Source organism: Electrophorus electricus, chromosome 4 (assembly GCF_041902795.1).
Source record: "Electrophorus electricus isolate QZ-2024a chromosome 4, ASM4190279v1, whole genome shotgun sequence".
Classification (NCBI taxonomy): Eukaryota; Metazoa; Chordata; class Actinopteri; order Gymnotiformes; family Gymnotidae; genus Electrophorus; species Electrophorus electricus.
Window position 1 is genome coordinate 1245199 of NC_137500.1, and position 6498 is coordinate 1251696.

The window sequence follows — 6498 nt, forward strand, 5'->3', positions numbered from 1 at the left end:
CGTCCATCTTTCCGTAACACATTACATTTCTCTTTTCTAAAAAAAATTATTTTCAACATTAGATGATGAATTGGACCTGTGAACTTATCGGTGCAGATCACTTTTACCACAATACTCGCATACTGAAGATCAAAACGTTGGCTGTTACAAATATTCCTCTATTATACATCTAGAACACAAGAATGTATTTGGATGTTGCATTAAATGTCGTTATTAGTGTACAAAAATATGAAAAATATCTCTAAAAATCTTGTAACCAATTGCTATGATTCTAAAGAGTCTACATATATCTAACGCATAAACATTAATGATATAAGTCTGAAATAGTTTAAAGGAATCATATAATTCAGTTCTGCGAAACACAGGTTCATACACACGCACATCTTTAGAGGCACAAATCTCTGCTGGATTTAAGTAACTATCAGCCCTTTTTCAAAATTAATTTAGTTTCTGTCTTTATTTTTTATTAGAAAAAAGAAAAGAAAAACAAGCGTCTTTGGGGTTGTATCGCCCCGCCCACCCTCGCGGTCCTGCCCCCCTCCAGTGTACAGCTGCAGCAGGAGAAGGTCACACTCGTGTGTCTGGCCAACAAGGGCTTCCCCTCAGACTGGAAGCTGAGCTGGAAGGTGGCTGGTAGCAGCTGGAGCTCGGGGGTGAGCCAGAGCTCCGGGCTTCTGCAGAAGGACGGCCTCTACAGCTGGAGCAGCACCCTGACCCTCCAGAAGGAGGAGTGGCTGAAGAAGACAGTGACCTGTGAGGCCACCAAGGACTCCCAGTCTCCTGTCACACAGACACTGAGTAGAGAGCAGTGTGCTGAGGCGTGAAACTCCCACATGTGTACTGAAGTGTTCTCCTCTCACTGATTAATGTGCTGCCTTTTAGATAGTCTGTGTTTATTACTCAAATGTTCCTGTTTATTGTTCAAAATGAAATAAAGAAATTTGAATAAATGTTATAGTCTCTTAATTAGAACATTTCCCACAACATTACTCATAACAATAAATACCTTTCAAGTCTACATTTCTATACAGTAGAAACACTAATGTGTGATGAGGTATAGGATTAAACTTTGATAAACCTGCCATTTCATCAATCATAATAAAGAAGGAAGCAGGAAGCCAGATATTATGGAAGCAAAAAGTAAGATATTTCCACGTTTTATTCACTACAAACTGTAACACGAGTAAGTTGGTGTATTTTAGGAACATCAGGGGTGGGGGACAAACCATCTTTGGCCATTTCACTATATCACAATATTATAATTTTTAATTTATTTCTGCCTGAAACTAATCCCATCATGCTTTATATCACTCTGTTGCGCAAGCTGGGCTGTTTTTCAATAAAATACTCTCATTAAAATATTTCTGCCTGAAACTAACCCCCTTTAGCACTTGTCTGTTTAAAATAAAGCTTTGACCTAATGTATTAAGTGTAATAACAAAGAACTGCTTAATATTTGGTACATTTTTTTTATTATTAATTGAGTCACACGGTGCTATTATGACACAGCCTGGTTTATCACACAGTGTTACTGAACTAAATGTGTATTGCTCTAAGTTACCCTGTACAGGTTTAAAATACATACACCCCACTCACCTGATATCCACCCCGACTCTGTGTGTGGGAGTGTGTGTGTGTGTGTTACTGAACTAAAGGTTTGCTGCTCTAAGACACTGGAAACCTGGACACAGTGCTGCTCTGTTCTGGGTGTCAGAAATCTGCTTTGCCTGTACAGGTTTAACAAACGTACACCACACTCACCTCATACACAGCCCAACTCAGTGTGTGTGTGTGTGTGTGTGTGTGTGTGTGTGTGTGTGTGTGTTGTGGGGGCGGCAGAGGGCGTAGAGCGAGCCATGCGCTTGTGTGAGAGAGAGAATTTTACTGAAAGATTTCAGTCAGTTTAGTAAAAAATCATTGTTTCAATTGGTGGCATTATGTCATCTTGTTGTGTAGTAAGTTTATTTAAGTAAGTGCAGTGAGGTTATTTAACTTCACCCCCTAAAGATCTTCACTCTTTACCTTTACTTGTTAATAAAGATTTAGAATGGACATGAAAAGTATGTGTTGGTAGAAATGTTGCACAATGGCTGAGAATAATCAGATGAAGGCACAGACATGGTGATTAGTGCTTTAGTGTGTGCTTACATCACCTCTAAACAGGACAGAATCTCCTGAAGATGACTGACACTGATTTAGCAGTCATGCTACTAGTAGATATTTCTCTCCACTAATAACTACCTGCTCTATTATAACTGAGACCAAAGGTCTCAGTACTGCAGTGTTGTGACTGGTTTCTGATTCCATGCACTGGGTGTGTGTAAATGTGCCTCTGTGGGGTCTTGATAAGCACTAGATAAATTCCATGTGTTGTTATTGTAATAACTGCAATGTTTTGTCTTCACCTGCTCTAGCAGAAACAGAGAGATCATCTGCTCAAAGAAAAGAGAGACAGGACAATTGTGGGAGCTTCTCCAGGTTTCTGGTGATGCAGCCACACTGATAGACCAGGCTGATGTTCAAATCATTCTAACACATGAACATCAGGGCTAGAATGACATAAAGATCTACAAAACTCTCCTCTTACAGAAGTGTAACAGTGTTGACTGTATTATGCCTTTATGATTCATTATAGATTTTTATGTTTACTTCTGAGTCATTGTGCTGTGGTTCCTCTCCTTCACAGATTGTGTCATTGTGCTGTATCACATCCTCCCCCTCAACACCTGCAGTATGTCCCAGCTGCAGCAGTGCAGTCTCTGTGCAGTCTGACTGAGGGAGGTTTTTGTAGGACTCTCTAACACTGTGTGAACACCCAGCTACTACTAATGTAATGTGCACTCTGACAGTAGTAATCTCCTGCATCTTCAGTCTGGACTCCTTTGATGGCCAGAGTGAAGTCAGATCCAGATCCACTACCACTGAAACGATCTGGAGTTCCTGACTCTACCTGATCTGCAAGGGAGATCAGGAGTTTAGGAGCTTCTCCAGGTTTCTGCAGGTACCAGTGTAGACAGTCATCATCATACACTGCAGGGTTTGTTCTACAGCTGATGGTGACTGTGTCTCCTGGAAGAGCAGATTTCACTGCAGGAGTCTGAGACACTGTCACCTGACACATGGATTCTGTAAAAAAAAACAATGAATATGAAGTCATTATGAATCATGACAGAACATCAGAGAATTCCAATGACCTGACATTTGGATTCAGGATGAAAAAAAATGCAGTAATAAGAAAGGGAATATGTCCATCTACGATTAAAATATTTAATCATTCACTGACTTTAAGTTATTTTAATGATTTAATTTGTTCAACTTATTTAAATCCTACCTTGAATCCAGAGGAGCAGTGTGCAGATGAAGATGGGGATCAAAGTCATGGTTGCTGTGGGTGAAGTTGCTGGGGCAGACAGCTCTCAGTCATGAAGTGTTAAACTCACAGGACTATAAACACTCCCAGAGCACTGAAGCAGGTGCTGCACATGCAAAGTGACTTCTCTGTATCAATACACGTCTACCAAATACTCTCTGTGGCCTCTCTGTATTAATACACATCTACCAAATACTCTCTGTGGCCTCTCTGTATTAATAGATGTCTACCAAATACTCTCTGTGGCCTCTCTGTATTAATACACATCTACCAAATAATCTCTGTGGCCTCTCTGTATTAATACACCTTTAGCAAATACTCTCTGTTACTGCTCTGTTTTAATACACGTCTACCAAATACTCTCTGTGACCTCTATATTAATACACATCTACCAAATACTCTCTGTGGCCTCTCTGTATTAATACACATCTACGAAATACTCATTGGGACCTCTGTATTAATACACATCTACCAAATACTCTCTGTGGCCTCTCCGTATTAATACACATCTACCAAATACTCTCTGTCACTGCTCGGTTTTAATACACGTCTACCAAATACTCTCTGTGGCCTCTCTGTATTAATACACATCTACCAAATACTCTCTGTTACTGCGCTGTTTTAATACACGTCTACCAAATACTCTCTGTGACCTCTCTGTATTAATACATATCTACCAAATACTCTCTGTGGCCTCTCTGTATTAATACACCTGTACCAAATACTCTCTGTGACCTCTCTGTATTAATACACATCTACCAAATACTCTCTGTGGCCTCTCTGTATTAATACACATCTACCAAATACTCTCTGTTACTGCGCTGTTTTAATACACGTCTACCAAATACTCTCTGTGACCTCAATATTAATACACATCTACCAAATACTCTCTGTGGCCTCTCTGTATTAATACACATCTACCAAATACTCTCTGTGACCTCTGTATTAATACATATCTACCAAATACTCTCTGTGGCCTCTCTGTAGTAATACATGTCTACGAAATACTCTCTGTGGCCTCTTTTTATTAATACACCTGTACCAAATACTCTCTGTGGCCTCTCTTTATTAATACACCTCTATCAAATACTCTCTGTGGCCTCTCTGTATTAATAAACCTCTACCAAATACTCTCTGTGGCCTCTCTGCATTAATACACATCTAGTAAATACTCTCTGTGGCCTCGCTGTATTAATAGACATCTACAAAATACTCTCTGTGGCCTCGCTGTGTATTAATACAAGTCTACCAAATACTCTCTGTGGCGTCTCTGTATTTGTTTTTTATGATTCATTACACACTATAATTAAAAATATAGTTAGTGAAATCTGACACTTAGATAGCAAAACCTCAGTCCAGAATTGCACAACTATAAGCACATTCTCAGCCTTAGACGTTAATCAAATCACCACACACACACACACACACACACACACACACACACACACACACACACACACACACACACACACACACACACACACACACCCCTTCTATTCAACACACTTCTCTACATTAGACATAGAAATCTAACATGACTTCATTTCAAAACCTCCCACCTGTGAACCAACTGATCAAACACAGCTGTCAAATGTACTTGGGATGATTAACTGGGATGATTACTTGAGTGATTAATTGTGAATTCACCAATCAGGTCTAAGCACTATAAAATGCAACTGGTGACTTTATCTGTCTTTAAGTAAAAGACCTGTAGCATAAATATACCAGTCTAAACAAACACATTAGACAGAATACACACCATTTTCAGAGTCCACACTCACGTTAAACAGACTACACACCATCATCACAGTCCACACACTCACGTTAGACAGACTACACACCATCATCACAGCAGGAGACCAAGTGGGTGCAGAGCAGATGAAACACATTGTCATTGTCATGTTATTGGATAAATTATTTTGCAAATGAACTGAGGTATTCTGCACCTGTTTGACAATACAAAATATACTAGATTATTAACATTCATTAAATATTAGTTTAGGTGGAGATGGGAAAAATAATTAAAGATTAAAGATAAAATATGAAGCTTAGGGTTGTGTGTGTGTGTGTGTGTGTGTGTGTGTGTGTGTGTGTGTGTGTGTGTGTGTGTGTGTGTGTGTGGTCACTATAAAGTCAAAGCGGTTTTTGAATGACAGCTTCATTAGAATGTATCTCTATGGTTGACTTGTGGATGAGGCACTAAACTCAGTGAGTGGTAAGCTGGACTGTGGACGTCTCAGAGGTGCAGGAGGGAGTTCTGACCAGTGCAGGAGAACAGAATGCAGCAGCTCTGTTTGTATTCTGTTCTGTGTCCTGGCATTTCTGTTACTTCCACTGAAATAAAGCTTCATTTTGGACATTGTCTGCTCTTTTGTAAGAGACAAACATCTTTATTAATGTTACCAGACAGTTTCTTGTGCCTGAGTGAGCTTATCTGAACAGAGCAGAACATCTGGTGAAAGTGTGGCTCTATTCTGGGAGAAAGAGAATCACTCAGCCCTGGTAATGCAAATCTGAGTTACACCCCACTGCTCGCTCTCTCTCTCTCTCTCTCGCTCTCTCTCTCTCTCTCTCTCTCTCTCTCTCACTCGCTCGATCTCTCTCTCTCTCTCTCACTCGCTCGATCTCTCTCTCTCTCTCACTCGCTCGATCTCTCTCTCTCTCTCTCTCTCTCTCTCTCTCTCTCTCTCTCTCTCTCTCTCTTTAGTCCTGCTGAGGTGGACTGTGTCGCCCCCTGCTGTCCAGGTTGGTGGCTCACTCTCCCTGCAGCTACACCAACACCACCTAACATTCATTCCTCTTGTGCTGGTGAGTGTATCATTACCCTGATTAAATGAACTAAATAAGAAAAACCTTATTCTTAGTAAAGAGAACATGTTTAACAACACCCTCCATATTCCTACACTCACCTCACTGTTTACACTTCTTGTTCACACATCATTTTTGCACTTTCCATGTCTGCTGTATACATATGAAGCCCTGCAAATGTTTATTTTTAAATTGCCATTCTATTCCTATTATATTATTTTATTATTTTTATTGATGCTGTGATCTACCTGTTTTGTTGTACATGTACAATGATAATAAAGTCTTTTCTGATCTTATTATATCATAGACCAGCACCCTCC

General features: G+C 40.0%; 1 pseudogene; it reads left to right on the plus strand.

Moving 5' to 3' along the window:
* Positions 1-228: 228 nt before the first annotated feature.
* Positions 229-824, plus strand: LOC118240969 (immunoglobulin kappa constant pseudogene; annotated as a pseudogene).
* The last annotated feature ends 5674 nt before the right edge of the window (positions 825-6498 follow it).